Source organism: Anarhichas minor, unplaced genomic scaffold (genome assembly GCF_050575085.1).
Source record: "Anarhichas minor isolate MPS153535 unplaced genomic scaffold, ASM5057508v1 ptg000051l, whole genome shotgun sequence".
NCBI classification, from domain to species: Eukaryota; Metazoa; Chordata; class Actinopteri; order Perciformes; family Anarhichadidae; genus Anarhichas; species Anarhichas minor.
The window spans coordinates 3,370,403-3,382,662 of record NW_027466497.1 but is presented as its reverse complement, the minus strand read 5'-3'; the positions used below and the strand labels follow the sequence as shown (position 1 = coordinate 3,382,662).

The window sequence follows — 12,260 nt, the reverse complement described above, 5'->3', positions numbered from 1 at the left end:
GGATGGGCGCGCACTTTTGATGTGGGGGGCAGGAGGGAGGTGGGGGGGTGCAGGCAGACGCTATGATGCTGCTTTATACACTCGTTTCAATGGTTTCCCTCGGTGCCCACTGCTGTCATCAATTTGAAAAGGGCTTCTTTTTTTTTCATCCACCCCTTTTTTTGCTGTGTTTTTTTTTTTTTTTTTATTGGGCCCCTGAAATAGTGTCCATGAGGCTGGAAAAAAAGGAGGGAAAAAAAAGACCTCGGTTTTGCTGCAAACAGAGTCTGCAAGCCGGCGCATTGTCCTGATGTGACCCACACTGGCTCATACAGGCGAAGGCAGAGACTGTCAGACTGAAAGGGAGGGGGGGGGGGTGTGTGTGTGTGAGAAAGGTGGTGGTGTTAGTAAGGCAAGAGATGCATGAAATTTTCATATTTTTCTCATCTTCATTTGCAGAATCCCTATGTTGCACATTATTTTCTGCATGTTCACAACATAAGCCTCTGCGTCTCACACACACACACACACACACACACACACAATTTGCTCTGCGGTTGTAATCTTCCCTCATATTTATCCTCATCATACATTTTGGCAATAACTCAGTTCGTGTCGGAACAGTTAGTCAGTTAATTGATTAGTAAATCAATAGAAGATTGATCATCAATCATTTTGACAATTGATTCATGGTCATGATTTCATGCAATATTAACAAAATGTTCCGACGTTTCAAATATGAGGATTTACTGCGTATCGTCATTGTTGATTTAGACAAGATTGACGTGATTTTTTTATTTTATTTTGATGACCAATTAACCAAATGCTGAGTTTCTGTTCATTCTGTCTTAAAAATAATATTCTATATTATGCCATCATCAGCTGATCTATAATAGATTTCAATTCATCAACCCTCACTACAATTCATTAGTCCACATCTATTACATTACATATTAATCCAAAGGCCAACGCTGACTATACAGACTCATGAAATTACACTTCCTTACATAAATTCCTTTATAATTCTCATTTATCTTGCTTCTTTGCAATAACAGTATATCATATGATGATGTTCTACTACCTCTCCCAGAAGAAGAAGAAAGTTCTACTTTTTAAAATAGTTTTCTTCCCCATGAAAGCTTTATCCCTGAGCAGTCCCACAAAGTATGAAGGAGAGTGCCAATCAATGAATCATTTAGTCTTTAAAATGTCTTGTTTTATTCAACCAGCTGTCTAAAATAATGTTAAATTTACGACGATAAAGCAAAAAAAAATATTTAATGCTCCTATTTGAGAAGTCGGAGGCAAAAGTTTGGCAACTGACTAGTGCGACACCACATTTATTTTGAACTGATAGTTAGACAAAAGCAGCAATGTGAAGATAGCACCTTGGTATTTGGGACATTCTGATGAGCAGTTTTCACTGTTTTATGGCCTTTTTATGGACTGAATGATTAATCTACCAGTCAAAGTTATAAACAGTTATAGGTGGACTGGACACAAGTTCTGAAGCTCCGTGAGCTCGTGAGGGGACCTTAAACATATCACATAATCTTCATCAGCAGATGGAGTATAAAGTTATGTTTCTAAGGGAGAGTTTTCAAGATGAACTCCATCCGCTGATGCTGAAAGCTCTGGAAAAAAACGGCTCATAAAAGGTGAAGACTGAACTTCGATGCTTGAGTGCAAATTTCATTAGAAAACTGAGATGACCCATTCCGTGGAACATTGTTTGAATGTAGTGTTTTTACTGCAGTATTATGACGAATATCGGTGTCATCATGTAACATCTTCACATAATGTTTTCAACACTTTGTAGAATTGGCACAGGTAGTGATTACAGCTGTGACTCATTTTGGTCCCAGCTGTTTCCTCGGGTGCTTGACTCAGACCAATTATGTCACTTATCTTTACCTTTGTGCTTTCTTCATGTAGCTCTGCTCACTGGAAGGTGTCGTGTCCTTGAGGGTCGGTCTTGACATTCTTCTGTCTTTTTTTTTTTTAAATGCTCCCGAGAGATATTTATATATATATTTTTTTTTTTTAAATCAAATTAGCCTCACATCTGGAGGCCGTTTCCTCTCCTCAACTCCCTATAACAGTGTTTGTTCCTGATGCATAATATTTACATGGTTGCATATGAATGTTTTTCTTAGAGGAGCTGTTCATCTTTAGTGAGGATAATGTTAAGTTTGGGTTCAGTAATGGACTCGCTGCCTCCAGCATTGACTTGGCTTTCTGCTTCCTTGTGCTTTAATGGTGATTTTTATTTTTTGTCTGATTCACAGATGTGTGCCATCGTTGAAGTTCAGTTTTCACTCTGACCTTCATGTTGTTACTTTCACTTTTTTCAACACACTACACTGTTTTCTGATCCAATCTCCTTTGTGCTATTGAAGATGTAATGAATTTGCTTTCAGGTTACTGTTGATACAAACCAAACACGTTCTGCTGCTTTACAGTAAAAGCCTACAAAACTAATTATATACTTGTACTATACGTAACACGCTCCATTGAGGTACGTCCTGTGGCTACGCCTTTAAACTACCTAAATGTCCCTCTCGCTGTCCCCGTTCTGCAAGTTTTGCAAACCCGTGTTCAAGCTATTCTTTTTTTCGGCTATGCACGAGAACAGACTACGCCGCTGTAAACAGGCAAGAGGCCATCTGTCGCAAAGGGCGTATTCCCGGTGCACTGTATACATGTCCGAATAATGCTCGTAAAACCTGATTAATTGGACTAACTTAATCTGAAAATGCTACATTCAGATTACCGCTTGTCATGGTCTTGGGTTTTTGCTAAACCGGTTTCCTGTTTTATTTTGAAAGTTTTCCCAGGATATCAGTTTGAAACATTGAATGGAAGATTCAATACAATGATTAGATTAGGAGCTGAAGAGGAGAGTTTAAAGATAAGAAACACCTTTCCTGCTGTTCCTATCACATGGAAAACTGGGCAGGGGCAGATTAAAACCTAAAGTACCTTTTGCTACTGATACTAAATCTTGTGTCGAGCGTCAATACTAGAAATATGTCTTAGGATCGATACAAAGAAGTGGAAATGTGTCTCATTAGACCACTTTTCTCAGTGCAGCACTCTGCTTCTCTGCTGCTGTTGTGTGCATGTACAAAGCAATCACCTCGTTCATTTTTGAGAATCAACACAATAAACATTAAAAACTGTGTTTAAACATGCATGTTCTCACGTAATTAACAGAAAATAATACAACAGAAGTTTTGCAAATATGGTAATGAGTGATGTATCCAGTCCTCATAGATCAAGCTCATAATCCTGATACATGGCTCTCCCCAACATGACAGCACATGGATTGATAATGACAGTGTGTGTGTGTGTTGTGTTTACATTGTCAGAAGAAAAGAAAAGTTATTGCATCATTTCTGTCTCTTTCTCTGTATTGTAGTGAAAACAAATACAGAGCGTGTCACTGCAAAACCACGTAAACCTTTCATTTTTGCAGATCATCCTCGTGCTTTGTGGTGGCTCCTCACGGGGCCTTTCTCGATGGAGTAGCGTGGTTTTCTTAAGCGCCCCAGCTTTCTTCCCAAACTGAAACACTTGGACACGGTCCTGGACCAGCGCACTGGCCTTAGATCATAATGAGGTGCATTTCTGCCCCTTCAGAACCAAGGATCTTTTGGGTCTCTTTCCCCATTGTGAATCACCAAAGACGAGGGACATTAAATTGGTAAAACAACCCCAAAATAAACTGTGGATTCAAAGATTCCACCAGCCAACGGGCTCTAGATTGAAGCCTGAGGAAGCAGAGGAATATATTTTCTTCAGTGATTCATGGTGACCACAGTTACCACAAAGTCAACTGCTGCCAAACGCCAACCTAAGTACAGACATTATGATTTATGGTTTTAATCATGACCCAACAAACCCCGATGCTCTTTACTTTTATCATGATATTCATTTCTGTTTCAAAATGTCCCCCCGCTTTATATGTTGATAATATGCAAAAGAAGCATCTTATTTATGTTTATAACTGATTGGACAGAAGGGAAAAAGCCGCAGTTATGGAGGGCATTTGAATATTTGTTTACCTGCGGCGCTTTTAGACCGTTTCTCCAAAAGACAAAAACAACACAAAGGCACGTCAGGTGCCTGAAGCACAATGACAGCAGAGTGCAAAAAAAAAAAGAAAGAATGCTGTTGTAAACAACTGGATAGAGGCGCCTCTCGCTGCAGAAAAGGTGATGCGGGTGATCGTCCCCCGAAGCTACTGTTGCTAATATGAGCAGAACACCCGGCATGAGAAACAAAGGGATCATAGCATGTTTGTGAGCTTTAAAAGCAAGTCATTGCATTTCTGACCACATTCTTGCATCTTTCCAGAGCACAAGTTCACACTGCAAGTTCTGTCCATCCAGACAGAGTACTGATTCTTGCGAATTAGTAGTGAATTGATTGGAGCACACGGTGCTGATCACACTGGACACATGAAGTGGGGACTCGGGAGTTAGGATCACAGGCAAAAGAGCGCCTTGCATTCATTAATATTTCCATAGACCACTTGACACGCCCGTGGAGGAAAATACTGAAGAGGAGCTCTGCCCTACCTCTCCACTTTAACTTAACCATTTTACACCATTACAGTCACGCGTGCGGACTGTCGTACGGATGTCTTTTGTGGACTGTCTCCAGGCCACAGACACGGGGCCCAAATGTCATTTTAGCTCACTTTTCCTTAGTCTGAACCATTCATACTTTTAGCTCACTGCACTGGAAAAGATGAAGACTAACAGCAAAAGTGGATGCTGAAAGCGTGCGTCACATTGTCAAATATAACTCGGATCACCATGGAAACTGAGTAACAGTGTGCATCAGTGGGTGGTTCTCTTTTTTCAACACACACTTTCTTTTCATTTCTCTCCTTGTGTCGCTCTTCACCAACATATATACATACACACACATTTCTGGATAATAGCATCACAGTCTGAAAATGTTTTGGAAAGTGCTGCTGGCTTATCTGGTTTGTTTTTGACTTGTAAAGTTTGGAATCAAGAACATGGAAGGCATTCGATGGATTGCAACTCCTTTTTCTTTGTCCACTCCCTCCGGCTGATGGCACGGGAGCTTTTTAAGCACTTCCTTTCCAATCCAGGTGCACCTCGTGTAGCAATGCAGGTACACCTGGGCAGAGCTTCTAGAGAGGGAAGAAAGGGACGGCACAGGGAACATACACAGCCGTAACACAAGCCATTTCAGTTTCATTTCTATTCATTTTATGATGTTGTTAAACTACTTTACAGGAGTTGTTTAGCTTGTACATAGAAGCTGTTGCCTGGCTAAATACAGGATGATAGATTGCATTTGAGGCTGAAAAGGCATTAAGTGTGTATCTACTTATATGGATTAATATCTAAAATCAGAGTGCAGGAGATTTTTCAGTGGAAAACTCAGATTTATAATGTAATAGTGAATTATGTGCACTCATATATACAACTCATTCATTTTTCTTGGGGAAACATGTTCTGTGCATTGCTTGTTTGGCAATTTTGGTGACTTAAGTAGGTCCACTTTTAGCAGACTAAATTTGGAAATGCATTCTTTCCTCCATGTTCAGTGTTCGTCACACCGCTAAATGGTGCATTTTAAAACCACTGTCCACAGTGTGGAACTGTGGAAATACCTGCATTAGCTTCTTAAAGGGGCCCTGTGGAGTTTTCTTGTCCACTAACAAGTTTAGTTTATATGCAGTACTACTCAGAGACACAGTAAAACATTTGAAAAAGTTTATTATTATTTGTTTTTTTTAACATCCATGTTTACCAGTTCATTGTCTGCCTTAAATGGCGCATTACAGCATATCTAGGTGTGTTACCGCCACCTGTTGATCAGTGGAAAAGTGTGTATTCTGTAAATATCCTGTATTTAGCAGGCAACAGCTTCTATGTACAAGCTAAACAACTACTGTAAAGTAGTTTAACAACATCATAAAGTGTGTGTGTGTGTGATCCAGACCCACTGACAGAAAGGCAGATCCATAACATTTCTAAAGGTCTAAAACTCCACCTGCAACTTTTAACAAAATGTATTTTTGCCAAGAAATCAAATCTATGAGATTTGTGTATACACTATTTCTAGTGCATCCACACAGATGTTGTGTGCCTTTAATTCCAACAGGCGGTTAACTAGCTGCCAAAACATGTGTGCGTGCATAGAGGTCGCAGGACAATTGTTGTGGGTTTTGACAGTCTGCTCATTTGTCATCCCCACATCTGGACCCATGTAATGAGTCCTTACCTTTCTATGCTGCACGTTAATTGCTGCGATGTGGGTTCAATGCAGCATCTCTAAAAAGAAGTCGGACAGCTCACAGTGTTCCCTCGTCATAATAGTTAAACATGTATTCCTGCACAAGGAAGGTTTTTAAAAACAAGTTATGGCGCCGCTGCTTTGTAGTAATGATTTTATTGTGTGTTCCCAGGTCTCGTCAACATTCTCATAACTAATGATGGCTAAGACTGCACAAATAATGAATAAAAGCGGCTTATCCTTTTAATGAGCATTGTAAACTGTATGTTTGTAAGATTGTAGAAGTGTTGATGGAGAGCAGGAGGAGACAGAACTGAGCTTTAACCGGCTGAGACTCAGCCTCTGCAAACAAATAAATACAAATCAGACCTGAAGAGAATATGAACAAGCAAATGAGTAAATTAGCATTACACACAAATAGGACTTGATTATGTTGTACTGTTGTGTATACACGGTATTATTAAAACAATAATTCAGACTAAAAGTGCGGCGTTGCGTTTGCCCCAGATGAGTTGCGTATGTGCACACTTGTTTGTGTGTGGACAAGTGTGTTGAAGTTGAAGAGTGCTACGGAAACAGCATGGAGGGAGGAAAAGCATTCCCATTAGAGTGCCCATTAAGTCTGATTACACGTGATTGCGGTCTGTCGGAGAGAGATGACCAGCCCATTAATGACATAAACAAATGCTTTCCCTTCTCACTCTTGTCATAGGAAAACCCGCTCCTTTTTTTTGGTTGGTCTTCTTCTTCTTCTTCTTCTTCTTCTTCTTCTTCTTTCTTAACATAACTTCCATTGATTTTTGGCAAAACACCAGACTTGGATTCCAACCCAAGCATTTCTGCTTCCCTGCACATGTCGTTTTGTCATAGTTGCTTTATTTATGGCAGAATTCCTTCCAAAATGTCGTTCTTCTCGGCTGACACACACACACACAACAAAAAGATATATTGACCTATTTGAGGGTCCAAAAGAGAAAATAAATGTCTCCCGGGATATCTTCGCCCTTAATGCAGCGTGGGGGGTGGTATTTGTTGTGGTAACCACATGTGGCAACCACCAGAGGTTACTTTAAAGCCGTTGTGGGAGTTGCTGTGTTGAGGATAGTGTTGCTATAGGTCATCTGAGCCGGATGTAGTGATCTGACTACTGTACATCCTGCCACACGTACTCAGCACAATAGGCAATAAAACGGGTGTCGGTGCTTCACTGTGACATATTTACTTCCTTTAAATATCCTCACAATGAGGTTTGTATGTGTTTTCGATGTCTTTGCCCTCACCCAGTGAGGAGCTTTTAAACTTTAAAATGCCTTCGGGCTAATTTGGCAACATGTCTGCGATTGTTTCTAGCCTTCTTGAGGACCTACTGGTTTTTCATAGCTGGACCGTGATGTTCATCTCAGTTGCTCATTAGCTTGACTCTGCTCCGTTTGTGTGTTTTTGTAGGTGTTTCTCTCGGGGAGCTCAGCAGCTCCTCAGCGCTGCCTGGAGTCAGACTTCACCACTTCCTCTGGTAAGACCTTCATCTTGCTCAATTCCATACAGACAGAAACCTGCACCCTGCCAATACACAGTCCCCCCCCCCCCCCCCCCCCACTAGACCTCCCTGCTGTGGCCAAGACACACACACAGAAAACCAGGGTCTAGAAGTGGCGAGTCGTGATGTAAATGTAATGAAGCTCAAATCTTGGTAGTGATCCAGGCTAAATCATTATGTGCCAGACTGGGGATCTGTCTGTTGACTCTGTTTCTTGTCTTTGGGACTGACAGCAGCAGAGTGTGCATGTTTTGTCACAGGGCTGGGTCATGTCGTGCATGTCGTTTTTCAAGCACATTTTTAAAAGTTTGTCAATCTTACCTCAAGATCCATTTAGCAGCTGTGTTTTGTAGCTTTTGGGAAAATGTCATGGTTTTCATCAGGAATTAGAATTCTAGATGTTTTCAACATGGACGAGAAGTCCTTTAAGTCCGAACTCCAATCAAAGCGCTACACTAACATGTTGACCGTCACATGGGCGCATTAGAACAGCATGCCGGCTATAAAGAGCACATAACGCAAACGCTTCCCCTACAGGCTTAAAGCTGCTGTTCATTCAGGTGCAGTGGAAAACTTGCTTCACTCAGCACCCATTTTAAAACAGCTGATGCATCAAAACGTCACTGTGATTGATTTAATGTCAGCTAATCAGGAAGAAACAAAAAAATTTATGAAATTGTTGTGACCATTAAATGAAGACAGCTGCTACATTTACTGCAAAGGCTTGCGTTGCTATGAATCTGGACAGAAGCAGCATTGCTTACAGTGTGTTGCAAGGAGGGAAATATATGTGACAGCTTATTAAAAAAGAAGACAAACAGACTGCCGTGTAGCTCAGAGGAGATGTCAGAGGGGGAACAAAAAGGCCTCCGTCTGCATGCATAAAATAGGAAAATGTGTTGGAGCTAAAGATGTAATGATGATAACGTGGATGCCAAACATCATTTATGAGTCTGTAGGTGACGCGTTAGCTGCAGCTGTCAGCCATTCGTCATGACTGTGTTCTCCCTGCTGGCCGTTATAGCACTGCATGGATTATTGGTTGTAATACTACCGATGTATTATTTGGACATGCTCGGCTCTCTCAGTCTCCGGTGATGGATCATGCTCATGACTGTGCACAGTGTAACAGGAACACTGTAGCATTTCCAAAACGCACCCGATAGCCCCCCGTGTATCAGCGATCCTCTCTGACATTGGGCTGTGTGCTTTTTTTTTTTTTTTTTCTTTTTTTTTCGGCAGCTAGAGATATTAATGTAATATGATAAGCGCACCGCAGACTCCCGACACAAAGTCATTCGGTTGATTCCTCTATCAGCTTGAATTCTTTAATGAAAACACCATCTGCTGTCCTTTCTGTGATACCAGTTGCCATGATGATGCACCTGTATCACGTTGCACAGTGTGATGCAGCTTCGTAAATAAAGTATTAGAGAGCTCTAATTATAATGGTCGGTGGATCAAGATCGAGTCTTATCTGAATTCGACCTCAAATAAGATGCATGTTGGTCAAAGCCCGTGACTAATGTTTACCGCTGCTTGTCCGGTGTTGATTTGTGATGCAGGCAGACATTGCGCACGATGAGACTACGAGTGAAGACTGTTGGGGTGTCTGATAGATTTGGACAGTACTTAAAGTAGATTAATACTTGATGCATTAATACTGATGGATCAATGTGTACGCAACATTTTATAAACAGTTCGCTATTTTAGGCCAGTGTTTTCTGACAAATGCATACAAAGGTATGTGGACACCAAAACGTTGCACATGTTAATAGTGTAGTATTCTTCTAAACTAAAGGTTTTACAACCAAATCTCACAGCTTTCTTCAGCAAGTTTCTCAGGGCATGTGATGACGCATGGAAGGCTATGCAATAGGGCCGAAAGCTCTGGAAAAATCTTAATGTCTTCATTTTTGTTGAAGTGTGGTGAGATCTGTTCATATAAGAGCCCAGTAGTATACAGAGGCACAACATTTACTGTCCAATTAAAACATGAACTCTACATTTACCAATTTGGCAACAACGGATATTAGTTTTCTTCTCTGAGACCAGGGTTTTATCTTCCAAAAAGAATTATACCACACATTTAAAACGCTAGGGAGACGTAAGAGCCAACAAGGAATTATCAAAGATAACACTGATCTCCACAGGTTGGTTATTTGGACCCTACTTAAAGGGTAACTTCAGTGTTTTCAATCTGGACCTTATTTTCTGTGTTTTTGCATCAAAGTGAGTAATGGGTACAAAACATTTTGAAATTTGGCCAGTATCAAGTTAGTGGGCTGCAGCCGCTAAACGGGCTCCTCACTGTCAATGTGCATCCACTAAAAGTGCTCGTTTTTTGCCAGTGACAGGCTCAGATTGTTATTAGTGAAAGGAACTACAGAGAAATAAAACATCTTTCTTCCCTTTTTCTTTCTGCGGTCTATTTGATATTGTGTCACGTGACTTGTTGCCGGAAGACAACAGTGGAAATGTGAGCGAGAGTTGGAGACCAGGAGTGCTAGTGTTTGTTCTGTTGGAGTACACAAAGTGTAGCTTCGTGTTGTCTAAAAGATTATCAATGTCATGGCTGAATATTTAGCTGATTTCCACATTGTGGATGCAACGCCAGATTTCAGAATGAGCCTTCTCTGAGCGAGACTCGGTTAGACACGTTGACAAACAGAAAGCGAAAGGTAAGTTGCAATTCAGCCCCGAGCCAACGTCCACACATTCACAACAGACCACGTTTACTTCCAGATTTAAGCCTAAATGAATAAATATATACATCTATAGCTTTTATGCATGTTTGAAGTGTTTGTTTTTTCTTTAGAGCTCAGGCTGACTTGTGTTAACCACCACGAACCTCTGGTAGTTCTGAGTAACTTTATCACTTGACGTAGAATCAACTCGGGCAGAGTAGGTGTGATATTATGCTGATCAGAGGATGGTCCTGCTACCACAGCCGACACTTTTGACCATGTGGTGGAAATGTCAAGTTTCAATTTTTACGATTTATAGAAGGTTTCAGTTTCATAGCGTCTGCAGAAGTTGTCACAAATTTCAGTGTGTGAAGTTCTGAAAATGTTTTGGGACGGAACTATTGACATGTGGGGAAAACCCTGTTTATGCATTGCATCATTCTGTGCTCCTCCTTTTATTAACTAAACATGCCAAAGTTAGAAATGGGTTCACGGAGAATCAGTTTGAAGATGTGAGAGCATGAACATGGTGAGTGTGAAACCTTTAATCTAGTCTTCCATCGACCTTCTCTTCCTCAATGTGACAGTGGCTGGTTTACAGAATGCTCTCTAAACGCTCTTCTAGTGTGAAAGTGGGGGATGTTGCGATACAAATGTGTTTTTCATTACCTTAATGTCAGACTCAAAGAATGTCGAGTTCTTTCGTGCCTCGAGCTTCGGCCCCTATTATGATGACTTGTTGCATTGCTGTGCTTTCCCCTCTCAAAGATCTGTTGCCCTCGTTCATGTTGGCAAAAAGCTTTTACGGGATAGCGCTGGCATTTGAAGAAAGCATGAAAAACTAACTAATAACAGACATAAACTGTTGTGGTAAAGTATATCTGCAGGACTCATGTTGAACGCAAAGACAAAAGAGTGATTCAGAGCATCCTTCATCTGAGATCAACTGTAGTTTTACTAGTTTTTGCTAAAACAAAAGTATAAAATTGTTAAGACTTTGCAAGATACAGCTAGTCCCATTGAACTCTAGGTAGCAATAACCACTTCATCTGATATTTGGATGCTAGCAATGAGGAAAGATACAGCATGTACTCCATTAGGAGCCTATTTCCTGTTTCCTTCCTTACCCCTAACACTTGTGAGTTATATCAGCATGCTTTTTTTTAATATAAGCTACTCTGTCTGAGTTTTTGCAGGAAATGTTTGTCATGATTCCACTGGAAGGTGTGTGTGTAGTTGTGTCACAGCTTTGACACAACTACACACACACACACACACAAGCACACACACTATAAATTTGAGTGAAGGCCAAAGCTGTCAAAATCTGTATACAATATGCATTTTACATACCCACACAATCTCATAACTTAAAAAGCGTCATTCACTCAGTATCATAGCATCAGTGTCTTTTATATATTTTCATATATATTCAGCTCGTACTGCATAGCATCAATTGTATTTGCATTATGCTTTCTAAGTGCTGACAGTAGTAGGCACGGTGAAAACATTTGATGAGGCCGTGCTGGTGAGTTTACATTTCTTTGTCATACTGTCATGTGTTATTTGCTGCAGCAGCACGTAGTACATAGTGTTCTCGCACCTCTCGTCATGCAGGATGTGGTAGCTGTTGTGGTGGAGAAATGAAATGTCCCAGTGTAGAGGAGGAAGTGCTTACCCACAGTGCAGCTCCGTCTCCAAACCGTGGCATAAAACGCGCCCTCCTATGAGTGAACCTCACTTCACACAAGAGTCACAAGTGTCTGTTGAGTGTGTGT

General features: G+C 40.8%; 1 protein-coding gene across 10 annotated transcripts in view; it reads left to right on the top strand.

The window, feature by feature from the left end:
- The window catches only part of thrb (thyroid hormone receptor beta), a 77,669-nt gene that overhangs the window by 37,585 nt on the left and 27,824 nt on the right, over positions 1-12,260 (top strand). For 6 of the 10 annotated variants that reach the window (XM_076112809.1, XM_076112803.1, XM_076112810.1 and 3 more), the window contains one exon: positions 7,708-7,774. The gene's annotated coding sequence lies outside the window, so the exon portion shown is untranslated. Of the gene's footprint in view, positions 1-7,423; positions 7,509-7,707; positions 7,775-10,259; positions 10,480-10,960; positions 11,015-12,260 lie in introns of those variants that run through there. The other 4 variants (XM_076112812.1, XM_076112804.1, XM_076112807.1 and 1 more) reach the window with 3 other exon arrangements.